We start from the raw sequence: 21,101 nt of genomic DNA, 5'->3' as shown, positions 1-21,101 counted from the left end.
CTGCCCCACCTGGTTTTTTCCACCACTCTTTGTTCTTCTGTTTCTTCCCAGGACCTCTGACTGGTGACTTCATGTTTGCTGCTGATTTCCTCTCCCTTTTGAAGATGAAAATGGTAAAAGTGTCTTTGACCTGCCTTGCTGGATATTGTGAAGAGGAACAGTCATCTACTGCAAGTGGAAGTGTCACAGGTGGAGCAGAGTTCTGTGAGTGCTGTATCAAACCAGACCTCGTCAGACCTGCCAGAACAACTGGTCCATGCTGCCCTTCACTGCTCTGCCTGTTCCCCACTGTTTCATGCCAGAGTAATTTAACTGCTGTTAATTGGGTGTGTGTTTCACTCGAGCCAGTGCAGCAGAACCAGCAGAAAGCAGCCCCAGAATGAATGGGGCTCTGCAGAGGAGCCCCAGACTATTCATCAGCCTGCCCGCAAAACTGGCTCCAACTCTGAACCCTTTTGACCACACTCTGAAGAAGACACACTTCTGATATTTCTGAGGCACTTATGACTGAGGCACTGCACGTGCTTGTGCAGGTAAGAATCCCAAAGTTCTTTCTGTCAGGAAAATTAATCCACAAACACCAGAGGTTTATGTCCAAAAAGGAGACAGAGGAGTCCTTTTTGCTTTATTTGAATAAAGGGAGAGGCCATGGGACATTCCCCTGGCATCTCTCAAATTTTTGGAGGACGCAGCCTCCTTTTTATCCTATTTTCCCGGCCGCATTTCCCTCTCTCTTTCCCCATTGGCTGAGGTACTTGAGAGGCACAGACTTCCCGGAACGCCTGATACCTGAAATTCCCCTCTAATGTATAACCCTCCCTTTTCATTTTTAATTCTTACAGAATTCATAGTTTTCCCCCCCGTTGCTTCTTTCATCTTTCAATATCCAATTTCATTTATCAGCAGCCCTACAGTTTGTTTGTAAAGGCAAATATCTCTTTCCATTCATCAATCAGTGGAATCCATCCCATTGTTTCTTTTATCTCTCAGTGCTAGCCTTATCTACAGGGTGATCCACAGCTCATTTGTAAAGACTAATTCAACATTCCTCTCAACCCCTCCTCTTTTATTTTTTAATAATTGTCTTTACACACTTTAGCTCTCATTGACTTAATTTCTTGTTCCTGAGTCTTTTTTGGTTTTGTAATTATTTGGAGTGACATCAATTTCTGTCCTTTTGTAACCATCTCTGGATCAGTAGGCGTGGCTCTTACCTGCATCCCTTTGATCACATGTTGAATAAGTTGTACTAAGCAAGGGAACATGCCTGGCAAAAAGATTAGAGTTGCTACAGCACGTAAGAGGAAAAAAAGCAGTTGTTTAACTTATAGTCCACCAGGTAGCCAAGAAAACATGTCCCATTCCCATCCTTTTCATCTTTGGACTGGCACATGAGCTAATTTTTTAAATTCATTTGCAATTTGTTTCACCACTTTTCCATTGTCCTCTATTTGCCTATTTAGGCAATAAGTGTCTTTTTCAGAAGAATGAAGCCGCCATTGACTTCCTTCTTCATCCCAAAATCCTGTTCCATTACAGACTTTACTCAGGGTGCTAATCTGCTATTGATGTTCAACTGGGCTGGCCACCCATGGCCCGTTTTCAGATTCTCCTGGCCCTCCACAGACCCAACAATTGCTAAGGTTAAAGGTTTTTGCTACTTCTTCTCCTAAGGTCAAAAAATTATTTTCCCATTCTTGGCCCCAACCTAACTGATAATATAAAGGGAACATTATTAAGAGAAACATTCTGATTGTGTAATCTAATTTCCTAACTTAATTTTTACTTTCACTTTGTCTTCCACACCACCTGTGGCGAGTGAAGGCACAGAAAGAGCTCAACATAAAGAAAACAATGACAGCAAGGGTTGGCCCCCAGTGCCTGGAGATCTGAGAGGAGGGATGCCCACACAGACTATTTCAGCAGGCACTCTGTGGGTGGGCACACGAGGCTTCCCCCGATGTCGACGCCCTGGCTGCTGCTCCAGTCCCCTCCTGCCGAGTGTCAGTCGCGGTTTCCCGTCCTTCTCCTCCAGCTGAGATGTCCAAATCTCTGGGGCTGCAGAGACCTTGGCCCGAGTGTGATGGGTCCAGCCGTGTTCAGCTGTCTTGACGGCTGTGTCTGTGCTCAGCAACACCTGGAAAGGTCCACGCCACTTGGCCACCAGTGGTGCTTCTTCCCACTCCTTAACCAGGACCCAGTGTCCCGGTTGGATGTTGTGAACAGCAAAGTCCAAAGGCAGGGTCTGTGCCAGCTGAGCTTCCTGTCGAAGAGATTTCACAAGAGACAGTTGTTTTAACACTTGTAATGCTAGAGCTCTTGGTATCCACTGCTTACCATTCCTTGTAAACCAATTATTTTCTTCTTTCTCTGCCCCACTCTTTTTAATTATCTCAAGTTCCTCTGGTGGAAAAGAGAGTTTCTCTGGCAGCGGTGCAGTTACTGGGAGCAAAGGCAGGATCTTAGAGACTTCTGGCAACAATGCAGCTTTGCGAGCTTCTTCATCAGCCAGTCGGTTTCCTATTGCCTCCTCCGACCATCCTGCCTGATGCCCCTTTATGTGGATTATTGCCACCATTTTTTGGTAAATTCACTGCCTCCAATAGGCGAGAGATTAGCTAATGTCTTTCATTTGCAGCTGAATAAACCTCTTTTTTTTTTTTCCATCGTTTTCCAAATGCATGTATCACCCCATATGCATATTTAGAATCAGTAAATATATTTACTGTCTTGTCCTGGTATAATTCACAGGCTCTTACAAGCCCGTACAGCTCTCCTCTCTGAGCTGACCAGGTGTGTGGTAACCTCCCCACTTCCTTTAGTTGCTTTCCATTCACGATAGAGTATCCTGTAAATCGTTTCCCTTCTACCACCTTGGAGGACCCATCAATGAACACATTCTCTCCCTCAGGCCAGGGAATATCTCGTAAATCTTCCCTAGCCCTTGTCTGGAGGTCTATAACTGGATATAATAATGGATTTCTTCCTGGCCCCCTTTTCTCCAGGGCCATTTAAATAAGAGACTGGATTAAAAATTTCCCCACCTTTAAATTCTAAATCCTCCTGTTCCATTAAACAAGATTCATACTGTAATAATCGAGCACTCGTCATCCACTTAGAGGCTCTCTCAGTTAACAAAGCTTTAATCTGATGTGGGACTTTAACAATGAGATCCCCTCCCCTTGTCAGCTTTCGGGCCTCAGCCACCATCAGAGCTGTGGCTGCACAGTTCTGCAGACAATGGGGCCGCCTCTGGCCACCGGGTCTAACAACTTAGAAAAACAGGCAACAGGCCTCCGTGTTCCCCCATGCTCTTGCACCAAAATTCCTTTAGCATGACCCTGTTTGACATCCACATATAGTTGAATTTTTTTTTTTTTCTGCATCTGGAAGAGCTAAGACTGGGGCATTAACCAATTTGTCCCTGGGGCTGCCCATACTTCCTAATTTATTTCAGCATAAGCCTTCTCAGACATTTTACACAAAGATATCACAGTTTCGGACTCCGTGTCACTTTTTTACAATGCTAATTTGCATTCCCATTCTAGCCATCAAATCTCTTCCCAGTAAATTACAATCACAATTAGGAACAAACAAGAATTCATGCACTTCAAATCTGTCCCCCACATCTATTAACAGAGGTTGAATAAAATGCACTCACTCATCCTTCCCACTTACTCCTTGAATAACCAAGGATCTTTTTGACAATTTCCCCTCCCTTAGGTATAAAATTGAAGGTGGACAGAGAGGCCCCCGTGTCTACCAGAAAACACACCTCCTCTCGATCCGGACCCACCTTAAAAGTTATCAAGGGCTCCTGAGTGGTGGGTCCTTGGTATAATAGGAGCCCCTGACACCCCTAACAATCCATTTCCATTATCCTCTGGACTTCCTGCTCCTGAGGGTCCAGTTGTTTCTGCGGACACTCGTTTTTCCAATGCCCTTCTGCCCTGCAGACAGCACACTGGTTCTTCCCCAGCCGCTGTTTGGGTCGGCTGTCCCCTGCCGAGGAGGGAATCCCTCTGCCCCTTCCTTGTGGCCGACCCCGTCCCCTCTGTCCCTGGGGACCCCTTGGACCCTGCGGTTTATTCCTCCGGGGCTGCAAAAACTCTGCCATCATCCTTACTTTAGCTTTTGCCTTTTCCTCATCCCTTCTTACATATATCTGCTGTGGTTTTCTAACCAATTCCTCTAGAGGCTTATTTTGCCACTCTTCATCTTTTTGTACTCCTTTCCTGTATATCAGGCCAGGCCTTAGTAACAAATTGTACTTTAAGCAATGTGTTGAAGGCTGGCCCTTCAGGATCCATCCCCCCGTGCTTCCTCAAGGCATCCCTAATCCTCTCCAACCAATGAGGGCTTTCCTGTTTCTCCTGTTCCAACGACAGAGCCTTAGCTATGTTGTTAGTCCTGGGAGCCGCTGACTTGATTGCCCTGATCAAATAAGCACGGCAATCACGGTGAGCCAGACTGGCCTGGTTATTTGGGTCCCACTGGGGGTCTGCCTGGGGGATGGCATCACCCACCGTAGGTGCATTGGGTCCAGCCCCATGTGCTGCTTGTGGGTGTTCATCCTCCCACAGCTGCAGAGCTTTCTGCAAAATCATTCGTTTCTCTGATGACCCAAACAAAATTCCCAAAAGAAAATCCCAATCCTTTCATGTATAATCCACATTTCCCAAATATTCCTCTATCTTTTCCCCCACCTCTATGGGATCATCCAAATCTTCTCTTTTTTTTTTTTTTTTTTTTTTTTTTTCAACCCTCTTATATCCTGGGTAGTGAGTGGTACAATTACAAACCCAAATCCTCCCCCTTGACCCCCCAAAGGAACTTGACAGAGTGGCATCTGGTGTACCCCTGTCTCTTGGGGAGCTTCTGATGCCCTAAACTGAGTTCAAATTCTAGTTCTGGGGGGGGTGATACAACATGCTGCTCCCCTCCCCCTACACCATTATCCTTCTCAGGTGGGGCTGTAGGAATAACATTTTCCTGATCCCTTTGCTCTGGAAGTTGATGATACAGACGACCTGCAACTGGCCCTGGGTCAGCCAGCAACACTGGAGGACAAGACAGGGGAAGGTGCTGAAAAATATTCAAATCTTTACCACTTTCCTCTTCTCCTTTTTTTTTTCTTCTTAACATATAAATTTCTCTAAATACCTCCACAAAATTCGACACAAATGAATTCTATCTGTTCCATAGGGTGGCCATATAAGTCTCCTTGCCAACTTATACTCTGGCCACACAAAATAACAATATTTTGCCATCATTTCCATAGTTACTTCTGGGTGAATATACAATCTCTCCCAAGACCTCAGCATTCACCCCAAGGGACTCTCCGGGGATATTATGGGATCGTCATCCCTTTTGCCGGGGGCCCTTCGTGGCTTCACCCTTCCAACCCTCTCTGGGTGCCCCGTTTTACCTGTGCTACCCTCCATGGGTGCCCTCTCAGGTTTACCTGTGCTACCCTCCATGGGTGCCCTCCCAGGTTTGCTCCCCGAAGATCCCATTTTACTCACCGGTGAGATTTTCAGTGGTCCTTCCCTGCGGACTCTTCACGGACCCCCCTGGTCCGCCACTCGTCTGTCTCCTGGACAGTCTCGGGAACCCAATGGATCGCCCGGTACCGGCCGGCACCAAGGGGAGCTGATCACCCAAACTGGGTGAGGCGCCTTCAGCTCCACTCGCTGCCCCGGACGGTGGAAAGATCCCAGACAAGCCCCCAAAATTGTCAGGAAAATTAATCCACAAACACCAGAGGTTTATGTCCAAAAAGGAGACAGAGGAGTCCTTTTTGCTTTATTCAAATAAAGGGAGAGGCCATGGGACATTCCCCTGGCATCTCTCAAATTTTTGGAGGACGCAGCCTCCTTTTTATCCTATTTTCCCGGCCGCATTTCCCTTTCTCTTTCCCCATTGGCTGAGGTACTTGAGAGGCACAGACTTCCCGGAACGCCTGATACCTGAAATTCCCCTCTAATGTATAACCCTCCCTTTTAATTTTTAATTCTTACAGAATTCATAGTTTGCCCCCCCCCCCCCCCGTTGCTTCTTTCATCTTTCGATATTCAATTTCATTTATCAGCAGCCCTACAGTTTGTTTGTGAAGGCAAATATCTTTTTCCATTCATCAATCAGTGGAATCCATCCCATTGTTTCTTTTATCTCTCAGTGCTAGCCTTATCTACAGGCAGATCCAGAGCTCATTTGTAAAGACAAATTCAACATTCCTCTCCAAGGGGTCCTGGCTGAGGCAGCAGTGATGATGGTGGAGTGGGAGGAGGAACAGGCACGGCAGTGCCAGAGCTGGCTACAGGCTGGGCACAGGCTGACCATGGGTCTGATGGTGCTGTGCAGTGCCGTGTGTGAGTAAAAACCAGTATGGACCAGTATAAACCAGTAAAATCCAGTATAGACCACTATAAGCCAGTATGGACCAGAATAAACCAGTATAGAGCAGTACAGACCAGTGCAGACCAGTTTAGGTGAGCTGGGCTCCAGGCTGGGCATAGGCCGGCCGTGGGGCTGATGGTGCTCTGTGTGAGTATAAACCAGTAGAGACCAGTATGGACCAGTACAGACCTGTACAGACCAATATGGACCAGTAGAGACCTTCCCCTGTCCCAGGATGGGGACACTGGGCTGGCACTGGGAGCACTGGGAAGGAACTGGTTTGGTGACATTGAGATGGTGACATTGGTATGGGGACAATGAGTTGGTGACACTGGGATGGGACTGGGATGGAACTGGGGGCACTGGGATGGAACTGGCCACACTGGGTTGGTGACCCTGAGCTGGCACTGGGAGCACTGGGCTAGTGGCACTGGGACAGGACCGGTGGCACTGGGCTGGGGACACTGGTATGGGTCAATGACGGGGTGGCACTGGGCTGGCACGGGGACACAACTGGGAGAACTGGGACAAGAAGACTGGGATAGGCTGGGGGACACTGGGCTGGCACTGGGGACACTGGGCTGGTGATGACATTGGTATGGGGACACTGGGGATGTGGTACTGGGACAGGACTGGTGGCACTGGGATAGGACTGGGGAAACTGGGCTGGAACTGGGTTAGTGACACCAGGCTGGTGGCACTTGGGTGGTGACAGACAGAACTGGTGGCACTGGGTTGGTGACACTGGTATGGTGACAATGGGGGGGTGGCACTGGGATGGGACTGGGAGCACTGGGAGGGAACTGGATTGGTGGCATTGGTCTGGTGGCACTGGGCTGGCACGGGGGACACTGGGATGGTGAGATTGGTATGGTGGCAATGGGGCAGTGACACTGGGCTGGCACTGGAAGCACTGGGAAGGAACTGGGAACACTGAGCTGGTGACACTGAGACAGGACTGGGGACACTGGGATGGGAGTGGCTTGGTGGCACTGGGTTGGTGACACTGGGCTTGTGACACTGGAACAGGACTGGGGACACTGGGGCAGCTCTGGTGGTGCTGGGGTTGAACTGGGGACAATGGGATTGAACTGGGGACACTGGGCTGGTGACACTGAGACTGAACGGGTGGCATTGGGATGGTGACACTGGGGCAGCCCTGGGGACACTGGGCTGGTGGCTCTGGGGTGTCCTCGGTGCCACTGCTCAGGTGCCACTGTGCTGGTTGCCCTGCTGCCGTGTTATCGGTGCCACCTGTGCGGTGTCCCCATGTCCCCGCAGTGTCCGGGGACTCGGTGTGCGCTGCGCTGGGGGTGGCCGAGGACAGTCACCTGCTGCTGGCCCTGGGCACGGTGGCCGTGTCCTGCCAGGTGACCCTGCAGGCCTCGGCAACATCGTGGTGACACCTGGCCACCACCGCCCATGAGCACCGGGCCATGGCCCAGCGCCTGCGAGACTGTGCCCAGGGGGTGGCAACCGCCAGGGCCAGTGCCGAGGCCACTGTGGCCACCAGCAAGGTCACTGCGGATGTCCAGGGGCGGCTGGAGACGGTGACATGGCACCTGGGGACCTTGGTGGACGCTGTTAGCCGAGACATGGTGGTGAAACATGGGGGACATGGCGACAGGAGATTCCCAGAGCTGCCCAGGCCCTCGGGGACATCATGGTGGCCTTGGGGACAATGTTGGAGGGACACAAGAAGGTGACACGAAAGCTGGAGGTGGCCCAGGACGTGGCGGTGGGGCAGGGGTAGGGACAGGGTGGGGACATAGAAGTGGCACTGTCACCCCGAGGGACACTGGGGACCTTGGTGTCCTGGCCTTGGGGACATCAGGGCCAACCTGATGTCGCCTGTCCTGTTTTGGGTCACTACGATGTCCCTGCAGTGTCCCCACAGGACCGCAGTTTGTCCCCCCAAATCGTTAAAATCCGGTATAATCACGGACAAAGGCGCTGTAACTAATTAAAGTTACAAAGTGGTGTGTTTATTCACCGGCACGGGAGTCACCTCCCAAAGGCGTGACCGCCCCGAACAAGGTTCTTTGCCCTCTATTTATTGCCCAAGATCTTACATACAATACATGTGCATAACCCCAGCACCTCCCATCCCCATCCCATATTAAAATGAGCCCATTCGTCCTTCACCCGTGCACAGTTCTTCTCTTGAATTGGGTCGGTGCTCTCGAAATGGGTCAGTGGTCTCAGAGGATAAACTCAGGAAAGTCTTCATCAGGTCTCTGTGACCTCCTGGAACAATCCAAGGCCTTGTCCTTTGTGACTAACGGTTTATTATTTTACCTTTTTCAATACATAAATTCATAATAGCAGATAATTATACCAATTAGCTCTAGCCTAAGCATCTAGTAATTATCAACTTAGCATTTACCTACCTAACTTACATCTTGGTCATGGAAACCACTTTTACCCTTAGCAAAAATCTTAACTTTTTAAAACCATGATTCACCCCTTTCTGTCTCTCTCTCTTTAACTCTCATTCTATCACAAAACTGAGTTGTTCGCCCTCAATAAAGTGCAATTTTTTTAGAGCAACCTGATTTGTCCTTCTGTTCTTGTCTTTTGTACCTCTGAGATCAAAATGAAGCATCACGACTCCCCCCTCTACTAACAGTGGATTGGGACACCTTCCCGCCCCTCCCGCTCACCCGAGAGCTCCGCGCCCCCAGCCCGGGAGACTCCCAGTGGCACCAGTAGGGCCCCAGCTGCCCCACACGCCCCATGGCCAGCGCCGGGCAGGGTCTGACACCTCCCCCTCCCCAAATTCTCCTGGCGGGGGGCGCTGGGGGCGGGGCGCGGGTGGAGTCCAGGTGAGGAGCTCTGGGCGCTCTGGGACTGCCTGAGGAGTCATCAGCGCCACGCCCTCTGATTGGCTCAATTATTTTGGCGCTTTCTCTGATTGGCTGATGAGAAGCCTGGGAGTTGAGAGAAGCAATGGGAGAGATCCCACCCCGAGCACCTGCATGGGAACAACAGACCCAGCCTGGGCACAGCAACGGAATTTATTACAATCAAATCACAGCAGCACAAGGAGAAGGGAAAGAAATATCTCCAACCTCTTCCCCCACCCAATGGGGATCACCAGGGTTCTGCCCAACGGGGGTCACTGGGGATCAACCAACACTGATCCTCCCATGGGGGATGGAGCTGGAGCAGAGCACGAAGCTCTTCCCACACTCGGGGCACTCACAGGGCTTCCCTAAGTGGTGACTCCGTTGGTGTCGGGTCAAGTTAGAGCTCTGTGAGAAGCTCTTCCCACACTCAGGACACTCGTAGGGCCTCTCCCCAGTGTGGATGCGCCGGTGCTTGATGAGGGTGGAGTTGAGATTGAATCCCTTCCCGCAGTCGGGGCAGCGGAAGGGCCTCTCCTCTGTGTGAATCCGCTCGTGTAGGAGGAGATTGGAGCTGGTCTGAAACCTCTTCCCACATTTGGGACACTCGTAGGGCCTCTCCCCGCTGTGGATGCGCTGGTGTTTTCTCAGGGCAGAGCTCCACCCAAAGCTCATCCCACATTCCAAGCAGGTGTAGGGCCGTTCCCCTGTGTGGATCACCTGGTGCCACATCAGGTGAGAGATCCTTGTGAAGCCCTTCCCACATTTCCCACACTCGTAGGGCTTTTCCACAGTGTGGATCCTCTGGTGCTGGATCAGATCAGAGCTCCACCTGAAACTCTTCTCACATTGCAAGCACTTGTGGGGCTTCTCCCCTCCATGAGGCTTCTCCACCAGCTCTGAGCTCTGCCTCGATCTCCGGCCGCCTTCCCGGCTCAGGGAGGGTCTTTCCTCCTGGCAGCTCCCTGGGCTGGGTTTGCAGCCCCTCCTCCTGAGAGAACTCCAGGGCTTTTCTGCCTCCATCCCTGCACACCTGGGGAATGAAAATTCCTGGTTTAGAGGGAAATAACAAGAAGAGAGCTCCATAAACTGGGTGTTCCTCCTTGCCCAAGTTCATCTCTGGAAGTCATTGAGCATCTTGTGTCCCTAATAACCTCCCAAACACCAAGACTCCCACCCAAAATCCTCCAAACTTTAACACACGGATCAAAAACTCCCCAAATATCAAGCTTCAGCCAAAATCCCCTCCAAAACTGTTCTAGTTTGAAAGCAAAACCAGTGAGAGACTCCAAATCTGAAATACAATTTTAGAGGGAAAAAGAGAAGAGAAATAAAATACATGCAATAGTAGAAAAGAAAACAACTGACAGAATCAGAATACAACCTGACACCCCGCTAGTTAGGGTGGTGGTAGCAGTCCCAATGAAGTGGTCTTGTTGTAGTAGTGATGCTGTAGAAAGGTCTGGTAGCTCTTGTCCTCTGGAAACCAGAGGGTAAGGGATGCCTTGGTGCTCCAAATCTCAGATTTTATCTAGGTAGGAAAGGCTTGGCTCCTCCCCCTGGCTGGAGCATCTCCCAATGAGATGATGGAATTTTATCAGTCATGCAGTGGCACTCAATGTCCCATTAACAGAAGATATCTTCCTGGAGGAAGGATGGGTTGTGGAAAAGATAAAGAACACTGCCCCACCTGGTTTTAACAGATGGCCCATTAGCAGAGGATATCTCCCACAGAGATAAGGATCACTGTTCCACCTGGTTTTTTCCACTACTCTTTGTTCTTTTGTTTCTTCCCTGGACCTCTGACTGGTTACTTCATGTTTGCTGCTGATTTCTTCTCCCTTTTGAGGATGAAAATGGTAAAAGTGTCTTTGACCTGCCTTGCTGGATATTGTGAAGAGGAGCAGTCATCTACTGCAAGTGGAAGTGTCACAGGTGGAGCACAGTTCTGTGAGTGCTGTATCAAACCAGACCTCGTCAGATCTGCCAGAACAACTGGTCCATGCTGCCCTTCACTGCTCTGCCTGTTCCACACTGTTTCATGCCCGAGTAATTTAACTGCTGTTAATTGGGTGTGTGTTTCACTCGAGCCAGTCCAGCAGAACCAGCAGAAAGCAGCCCCAGAATGAATGGGACTCTGCAGAGGAGCCCCAGACTATTCATCAGCCTGCCTGCAGAACTGGCTCCAACTCTGAACCCTTGTGACCACACTCTGAAGAAGACACACTTCTGATATTTCTGAGGCACTTATGACTGAGGCACTGCATGTGCTTATGCAGGTAAGAATCCCAAAGGTCTTTCTTACTTCAGGAAAAACCCTGCAGCAGTGCATACCCAGCATCTGCTATCAGCACATCCTGGCTGCACGTGCAGGAGAAGCAGCAGCAGCATTGGACACGTGGGTTTGTTAAGCTGAACTCCCCTACACTTTGAACAGTGCTCATCACAAATATATTTAATGGCACACCGATGCCATACATTTCTCCTAAAAGCCTCCCTTGTAACTAAACTTTGCTAGAAAATGAATGCCGAGGATGAACGAGCAACTTCGGTCTCAGTGCGGAGGTGGAGGGGTTCTAAACACTGACTTTGCGAGAGCAGCATCTCTCCTGAAGCGCTCGGGGCCACCCGAGCCGCCGCCGGGAGCGCGGTGCAGAAGCCGGCCCGGACTCAGCCGCAGCGCCGGGCACCGCGCATCGCTGCTCTGCAGGGCGGCCCGCACGTCCTCCAGCAGCTGCCGCAGGCTGCCCTTCTCCTGCTGCAGCTCGGCCATGCGCTCCTCGGCCCGCTCCAGCGCCACCATCTCCTCGCAGCGCTCTCGGGAGCAGGGCCCCGGCGGCCGCCGCTCGGGCTCGGCGGGGGCTGCGCGGGCGGATGTGGCTCTCGATGTGCTCGCCCTCCCGGCCCAGCGGCAGCCGCGGCCCCGCGCGGGTGCTGAAGTGGCCGCAGAGCCGCGCGTGGAGCTGGCGGAAGGTGAGCTCGGCCCAGAGCCCGTCCCACAGCCCCGCGCACTCCTCGGGCTCCGCCGCCTCCTCCGGCGCCAGCGCCCGGCACAGCGTGCGGGACTCCTCGCCGGGGATGCGGCCCGGCCCGGCGCAGTCCCGCTGCTGGAAGATCTCCTGCAGGGACTGCTCCGGGCCGCTGGCCAGCACGACCATCTCGTTCTCCACGCCGCGCTCCAGCCCGTAGCGGTGGGCGAGGGCGCTGAGCAGCCACTGCGTGCGCCGGGCCGGCCGCCCGGAGGGGTCCCAGCCCTCAGGCGGCTCCATCGCGCCCGCCCGGCCCGCGGCGCTGCCCGAGCATCCTGAGCGCCGCCCGCCCGAGCGCTCGGCCCCGGCCCCGGCACGGAGCGCCCGGCTCGCCCCGCACGGAGCCGCGTCCGCCTTTGTCCGGCAGGAGCAGGGACTCGGGCAAAGCGGGCAGGTGCCGCCCTGCTCCCTTTGTCTGACAAGCCCGAGCCCCAAGTGTGGTTCTTATTTCTTAGCTGATTTCTCCCTGGTTTCTCTCTAACACAAGCAAGAGAAATAGCATCGCACAATCCAGTTTGACAAGTAAGGCTGGTGAACGAGTGAGTGCTTCCACTAAATTAAAAACTCGATGTGTTTGAATGCTGACCTTCTGTTCTCTCAGGCTTCTCACCTCTGTAGATGAGGTGACTTCCTGGTGTTGGTGTGTGGATGTTAAGAGGTCTGTGTTAGAGATGAGTAAGTGTTCAACTCGTTCAAATGAGCTGCCCAAAGCAGTGATTTTGGTCTCTCTTTGCCTGGGGAGCAGGACGGGCGTTGTTGAACGCAGGCAGCAGTGCAAGCAGGGCTCCTCCAGCAGCAGGGACACGCCAGGATCCAGAGGGGACCGTGGCACCAGAGGGGACCGTGGCACCAGCCATGCCCGAGGTCTGAACAGGCTGCCAAAGTCAGGTGGTGCTGACAGGCTGCGTTAACAGCCCAGGCAAGGCGTGGTGAGGAGCCAGGGCTGGGGACCACCAGAGGAATCCTGTCAAGAGCAAATGGTTCTAATATTCTCTCAAGGATAAAAAAGGAGCAAACCAGTCCAGCAGATATGTGAGGAAAACGAATTCAAGTTCGTTTAAAACGCTGCTTAATACAGAGTTGGGTTTCTTTTGAGTGAACTGGTGTTAATAAATATTCGGTCCCATATGATGGGGTTTCTCTGCAAATAGGCCTTGATGGGAAATTACTGAATACCTTTTGTTTTGCTCTTTCTTAAGTTGAGCACCTGAGTAGCTTTGTTGAGGAATGGAGAACTATTTGTAGGTCAGTATTTTCTCAGGAGGAGTCTTAAATTTCAGCACAGGAGGAAGGAAAGGCAAAGGATTGAAAGCCTTCCCCTGCTCAAGTGACACACTTTGAGAGGAGTCTGTGAGGAGAAGTCCCCTCAGGCACTGCCAGGGCTGTTTGCCTCCTCTGCAGGCTCAGTATTCTGGGAGTTCCACAAGCCTCAGCTGCCATTGTATTTTCCCCTGAATATTTCTTGTCGTGCAGTACACAGGGAGAATATTTTGTGCTAGATTCTCCTCTGGGCTGAGAGGAATGTTGAATTTGTCTTTAAAAATGAGCTGTGGATCTGCCTGTAGATAAGGCTAGCACTGAGAGATAAAAGAAACAATGGGATGGATTCCACTGATTGATGAATGGAAAGAGATATTTGCCTTTACAAACAAACTGTAAGGCTGCTGATAAATGAAATTGGATATCAAAAGATGAAAGAAGCAACGGGGGGGAAAACTATGAATTCTGTAAGAATTAAAAATGAAAAGGGAGGGTTATACATTAGAGGGGAATTTCAGGTATCAGGCATTTCGGGAAGTCTGTGCCTCTCAAGTACCTCAGCCAATGGGGAAAGAGAGAGGGAAATGCGGCCGGGAAAACAGGATAAAAAGGAGGCTGCGTCCTCCAAAAATTTGAGAGATCCCAGGGGAATGTCCCATGGCCTTTCCCTTTATTCGAATAAAGCAAAAAGGACTCCTCTGTCTTCTCTTTGGACATAAATCTCTGGTGTTTGTGGATTAATTTTCCTGACATAGGTGACCCGGGAGAGGGACCTCGCCCCCAATATCTTGGGCGGTCCTGGCAGGGGTTTTTTGAAAGGGGGAGGGATATTTGGAGCTCACCCGAAGTATCTTTGGGTCTCCCTGTTTGTGTATTTCGGGAGGCGGCAGGCGGAGCGATGTTTGCATCTCGCAGGGCTCCAAAGCTGTCCCGAAATCCCCTTTTGGGGGATCCTGCGGGGTCCCCGGGTGGTTTTTTTGGGGATGTCTGGGTGGCGGCTGCAGACAGAGCCCCGGCGGTGGGTGGGGGATGGAGGTCCCCGGAGCCCCGTGGCGATCGCCCGGGACTGGCAGGGCGAGGGGAGCAGCCTTGAGGGGGGGAAAGCGAAAAGGGGAGAGCCCCGGGAGTGCCGGAGCCTGAAATGGGGGCCTGGAGAGGGGGGACCCCGAGAGCCGGGAGTGAGGGGAGCCTGGAGAAGGGATGAGCCTGGAGACGGGGAACCCCTGGGACACCAACGTGGGGACCCCAAAGCCTCCCAGGGCTCTGGCCACGCCAGGGGCTACAAGGCCACGAGGCCGGGGCTGCTCCGGGCCGCTTCCAGGCTGTCCCTCTGCTCTTGGGTGCCGGGGGTGGCCCTTTGTGACACGGGCGTGTGTCAGGGCCCTCGGTGATGCGGGACATTGTGGTGCTGTCATGAATGAGAGCGTTTGAGATCGCTTAAAAAACGGTGACAAATGCATGCACAAAAGTCAGATTTAATATTAAGCAACAAAGTACAATAAGTTTGTTGGCAAGATTCACTCTACTGCCTACAGGACAGGTGAGGCACAACAAGGCAAGAACAACACCAAATAAAATCCATGCAATCAGAACAGAAATTAACTGGGAACTCTCTAGGGGAGTGTGGATGGGTGTGTGCTGTGTTTAGGTGCATGCAGGGATTAAAAGGAACACGGCCTAAAAACATTTGAACTTCTACCTTAATTTGTAACTTAAGTTATACCTTAGGCCTAGCAATTCAACAGAGGAACAACACCAAACTTATACCTAACTTAACTTATAACTTAACATTAACAATTCCACAAAGCAATAACAATTAACAGCATTTAACCTAACTTATAGCTATAACTTCTGAGTTGTATTTAGCAACTTAATACAAAATCAACACTTATGATTACATTTAAGAACTTATCAAAACACTTAGCATTTAACAGCATTTAAGTATGTTCATAACTATAACTGAACCTTGCTTACAGGCATAACTTAGATATCCAAGGTACTTCCACATCTAGGAAAGCTGTATTTCTCCCAGATTTGCTATAGCATATGTGCAGGGGCACACACACAGACAGGAACAGTCAGTGCAGGCAATTCCCCTCAGAGCTCAGTGAAATCCTCCCTTCAGATGTTTTTGCATCTCCCACTGGCCGAAGGATGGGGCCTTGAGCAGTGAGGGTATGGGCCCAGGACACGTCGTGTTTCAGCGATCCTCCAGGCACAGCAAAGCCGAGGGTTTGCTGGCTCTGAGAGGCCCCTCAGAGGGAGACTGCTGGTCACAGCCCACGGTGGCCCAGGAGAGCTCAAAGGTCTCCTTTTGGATTTCTGTTGAGAGGGTCACAAGAGAGTTGGCTCCAGTTATAACCATGTTTCATCCCAGCCACAGTTTGGGTCAGCACTTTCTCTAGGAGTGGGGGAATGCATCCCCACACTGGGATCTCAGGGCTGCCCATGGCCTGGGTGACGCTGGCTCAAGGCCAGGCACCCACCAAAGCCACTCTGATCCTGCCCCTCCAGCTGCAAAAGGGGAGAAAAAATTTAACCAAGAGTTCCTGGGATGGTGTAAAAAGGGGAAACATCCTTTACCAAAAATCAAAATGTACGTCACAGACCCAGCCTGGGCACAGGGAGGAAATTTATTACCAACCAAATCAGAGCAGGAGAAGAAGAAGGGAAAGAAATCTCTAGACCCCCTTCCCCCTCATCCAACGGGGATCACCAGGACCATGGATCACCAGGGATCCTCCCATGGGGGATGGAGCTGGAGCAGAGCACGAAGCTCTTCCCACACTCGGGGCACTCACAGGGCTTCCTTTAGTGGTGCCTCCGTTGGTGTCAGTTCAAGGCTGAGCTATTTGAGAAGCTCTTCCCACATTCAGGACACTCGTAGGGCCTCTCCCCAGTGTGGATGCGCCGGTGCCTGATGAGGGTGGAGTTGTGCTTGAATCCCTTCCCGCAGTCGGGGCAGCGGAAGGGCCTCTCCTCTGTGTGACTCCACTCATGGACGAGGAGATTGGAGCTGGTCTGAAACCTCTTCCCGCACTTGGGACACTCGTAGGGCCTCTCCCCAGTGTGGATGCGCTGTTGGATTCTCAGCTCAGAGCTCCACCCAAAGCTCTTCCCACATTCCAAGCAGGTGTAGGGCCGTTCCCCTGTGTGGATCACCTGGTGCTGCATCAGGCGAGAGCTGTATTTGAAACTCCTCCCACATTCCCCACAACTGTAGGGCTTTTCCCCAGTGTGGAACCTCTGGTGTAGGATCAGCTGGGACCTGTAGTTGAAACCCTTCCCACATTCCAAGCACTCGTGGGGCTTCTCCCCTCTAGGAGGCTTCTCCACCAGCTCTGAGCTCTGCCTGGATCTCCGGCCGCCTTCCCGGCTCAGGGAGGGTCTTTCCTCCTCGCAGCTCCCTGGGCTGGGTTTGCAGCCCCTCCTCGTGAGAGATCTCTGGGGCTTTTCTGCCTCCTCCATCCCCGCACACCTGAGGAATGAAAATTCCTGGTTTAGGGGGAAATAGCAAGAAGAGAGCTCCATAAACTGAGTGTTCCTCCTTGCCCAAGTTCATCTCTGGAAGTCATTGAGCATCTTGTGCCTGTAATAACCTCCCAAACACCAAAATTCCCACCCAAAATCCTCAAAACATTAAGACACGGATTAAAAACTCCCCAAATATAAATATTCAGCCAAATCCCCTCCAAAATTATGCTGGGTTGAAAGCAAAACTAGTGAGAGACTCCAAGTCCAAAATACAATTTTTTAGGAAAAAAGAGAAAAGAAATAAAATACATGCAATAGCACAAAAGAAAACAACGGACAGAATCAGAATACAACCTGACACCACACTACTTAGGGTGGTGGTAACAGTCCCAATGAAGTGGTCTTGTTGTAGTAGTGATGCTGTAGAAAGGTCTGGTAGCTCTTGTCCTCTGGAAACCAGTGGGTAAGGGCTGCCTTGGTGTTCCAAATCTCAGATTTTATCTAGGTAGGAAAGGATTGGCTCCTCCCCCTGGCTGGAGCATCTCCCAATGGGATGATGGAATTTTATCAGTCATGCAGTGGCACTCAATGGCCCATTAACAGAAGATATCTTCCTGGAGGAAGGATGGGTTGTGGAAAAGATAAAGAACACTGCCCCACCTGGTTTTACCAGATGGCCCATTAGCAGAGGATATCTCCCACAGAGATAAGGATCACTGCTCCACCTGTTTTTTCCACTACTCTTTGTTCTTTTGATTCTTCCCGGGACCTCTGACTGGTGACTTCATGTTTGCTGCTGATTTCCTCTCCCTTTTGAAGATGACAATGATAAAAGTGTCTTTGACCTGCCTTGCTGGATATTGTGAAGAGGAGCAGTCATCTACTGCAAGTGGAAGTGTCACAGGTGGAGCACAGTTCTGTGAGTGCTGTATCAAACCAGACCTCGTCAGACCTGCCAGAACAACTGGTCCATGCTGCCCTTCACTGCTCTGCCTGTTCCCCACTGTTTCATGCCAGAGTAATTTAACTGCTGTTAAATGGGTGTGTGTTTCACTCGAGCCAGTCCAGCAGAACCAGCAGAAAGCAGCCCCAGAATGAATGGGGCTCTGCAGAGGAGCCCCAGACTATTCATCAGCCTGCCTGCAGAACTGGCTCCAACTCTGAAGAAGACAGACTTCTGATATTTCTGAGGCACTTATGACTGAGGCACTGCATGTGCTTGTGCAGGGAAGAATCCCAAAGGTCTTTCTTACTTCAGGAAAAACCCTGCAGCAGTGCATACCCAGCATCTGCTATCAGCACATCCTGGCTGCACGTGCAGGAGAAGCAGCAGCAGCATTGTACACGTGGGTTTGTTAAGCTGAACTCCCCTACACTTTGAACAGTGCTCATCACAAACATATTTAATGGCACACCGGTTCCATACATTTCTCCTAAAAGCCTCCCTTGTAACTAAACTTTGCTAGAAAGTGAATGCCGAGGATGAACGAGCAACTTCGGTCTCAGTGCGGAGGTGGAGGGGTTCTAAACACTGACTTTGCGAGAGCAGCATCTCTCCTGAAGCGCTCGGGGCCACCCGAGCCGCCGCCGGGAGCGCGGTGCAGAAGCCGGCCCGGACTCAGCCGCAGCGCCGGGCACCGCGCATCGCTGCTCTGCAGGGCGGCCCGCACGTCCTCCAGCAGCTGCCGCAGGCTGCCCTTCTCCTGCTGCAGCTCGGCCATGCGCTCCTCGGCCCGCTCCAGCGCCACCATCTCCTCGCAGCGCTCTCGGGAGCAGGGCCCCGGCGGCCGCCGCTCGGGCTCGGCGGGGGCTGCGCGGGCGGATGTGGCTCTCGATGTGCTCGCCCTCCCGGCCCAGCGGCAGCCGCGGCCCCGCGCGGGTGCTGAAGTGGCCGCAGAGCCGCGCGTGGAGCTGGCGGAAGGTGAGCTCGGCCCAGAGCCCGTCCCACAGCCCCGCGCACTCCTCGGGCTCCGCCACCTCCTCCGGCCCCAGCGCCCGGCACAGCGTGCGGGACTCCTCGCCGGGGCTGGAAGATCTCGTGCAGGGACTGCTCCGGGCCGCTGGCCAGCACGACCATCTCGTTCTCCACGCCGCGCTCCAGCCCGTAGCGGTGGGCGAGGGCGCTGAGCAGCCACTGCGTGCGCCGGGCCGGCCGCCCGGAGGGGTCCCAGCCCTCAGGCGGCTCCATCGCGCCCGCCCGGCCCGCGGCGCTGCCCGAGCATCCTGAGCGCCGCCCGCCCGAGCGCTCGGCCCCGGCCCCGGCACGGAGCGCCCGGCTCGCCCCGCACGGAGCCGCGTCCGCCTTTGTCCGGCAGGAGCAGGGACTCGGGCAAAGCGGGCAGGTGCCGCCCTGCTCCCTTTGTCTGACAAGCCCGAGCCCCAAGTATGGTTCTTATTTCTTAGCTGATTTCTCCCAATAACACAAGCAAGACAATAGCATCGCACAATCCAGTTTGACAAGTAAGGCTTGTGGACGAGTGGGTGCTTCCACTAAACTAAAAACCCAATGTGCTTGAACGTCGACCTTGTGTTCGCTCAGGCTTCTCACCTCTGTAGATGAGGTGACTTCCTGGTGTTGGTGTGTGGGTGTTAAGAGGTCTGTGTTAGAGATGAGTAAGTGTTCAACTCGTTCAAACGAGCTGCCCAAAGCAGTGATTTTGGTCTCTCTTTGCCTGGGGAGCAGGACTGGCGTTGTTGAACGCAGGCAGCAGCACGAGCAGGGCTCCTCCAGCAGCAGGGACACGCCAGGAGCCAGAGGGGACCGTGGCACCAGAGGGGACCGTGGCACCAGCCGTGCCCGAGGTCTGAACAGGCTGCCAAAGTCAGGTGGTGCTGACAGGCTGATAGGTGAGGAAAATAATTCAAGTTCATTTAAAACGCTGCTTAATATAGGATTGGGTTTCTTTTCAGTGAACTGATGCTAATAAATATTTGCTAACATATGGTGGGGTTTCTCTGCAAATAGACCTTAATGAAAAATTTCTGACCAGCTTTAGTTTTGCTCTTTCTTAAGTTGAGCACCTGAGTAGCTTTGCTGAGGAATGGAGAATTGTTTGTAGGTCAGTATTGTCTCATGAGGAGCCTTAAATTTTATCACAGGAGGAAGGAAAGGCAAAGGTTTGAAAGCCTTCCCCTGCTGAAGTGACACACTTTGAGAGGAGTCTGTGAGGAGAAGTCCCCTCAGGCACTGCCAGGGCTGTTTGCCTCCTCTGCAGGCTCAGTATTCTGGGAGTTCCACAAGCCTCAGCTGCCACTGTATTTTCCCCTGAATATTTCTTGTTGTGCAGTACACAGGGAGAATATTTTGTGCTAGATTCTCCTCTGGGCTTTGAGGTGAATCTCAGTAATAGTGGTGATTTTCATGTCCAGATGTACTTTTTATTGATAGTAAGGAAAAGGGCAGAGGTACCATGGAAAATTAATTGCTCAAAATGTGAGTGGCCAACCACACCAAAAATTAACTGCGGAATATTTGTTTTCCCATCGATACATGGGGTAAAACATGCAGTGCTAAAAATGTTCTTTGGAGAGATTCAGCCAGCACTCAGGTGTATGAAAATCAAAACAGCAAAGGATGAGACAGAGCATGGGAATCATTTTTAGCCCTTCCTGTTTAAGGCCCAACAGTATGAAAACTGCCTCTGGATGTTATCCATAGGTAACACGTGTTATTTGTAGAGAAGAGCAGAAGCCCCAAGCTGTTGGTGGCCCAAGCCCTGCAGTGGCTGGCCCAGTTTCAGTCCTAGCTGGACCAGGGTGGCTGGCTGGGCAGGGGAGGAGGTGGGGGGATCTCGGGGGGCTTCTGCTTCACGGCCGGGCTGGGGGGCCGTGGGGGAGGCAGGGAGGGCTGGTGCTCTGCTTTCCTGGGCGACTGCTGCTGCTGAGGCCGTGTGTGAGAGCTGTCAAACCGGACGGTCCTTGGGCTCCCTGGGGGCGAGGGAGAGTCGCGCCTTCTTGGCCGGGATGGTGGAGCTGCAGCAGGGCGAGTGTGGAGAGAGGAGTGGCTGAGGCCCCAGCTCACACAGGGACCCTCCTGCACAGCAGGGCCCAGAGCTGGCAAGGCTCCCCAGCACGGCTGGAGCTGCTGGCACAC

At 52.3% G+C, this 21,101-nt stretch overlaps 1 pseudogene; it reads right to left on the bottom strand.

Moving 5' to 3' along the window:
• The window catches only part of LOC148218112 (uncharacterized), a 135,543-nt pseudogene that overhangs the window by 35,388 nt on the left and 79,054 nt on the right, over positions 1–21,101 (bottom strand).

Source organism: Sturnus vulgaris, unplaced genomic scaffold (assembly GCF_052056855.1).
Source record: "Sturnus vulgaris isolate bStuVul1 unplaced genomic scaffold, bStuVul1.hap1 Scaffold_195, whole genome shotgun sequence".
Lineage (NCBI taxonomy): Eukaryota > Metazoa > Chordata > Aves > Passeriformes > Sturnidae > Sturnus > Sturnus vulgaris.
Note: the sequence above shows the minus strand (reverse complement) of the source record. Positions and strands in the feature narration are given on the sequence as shown.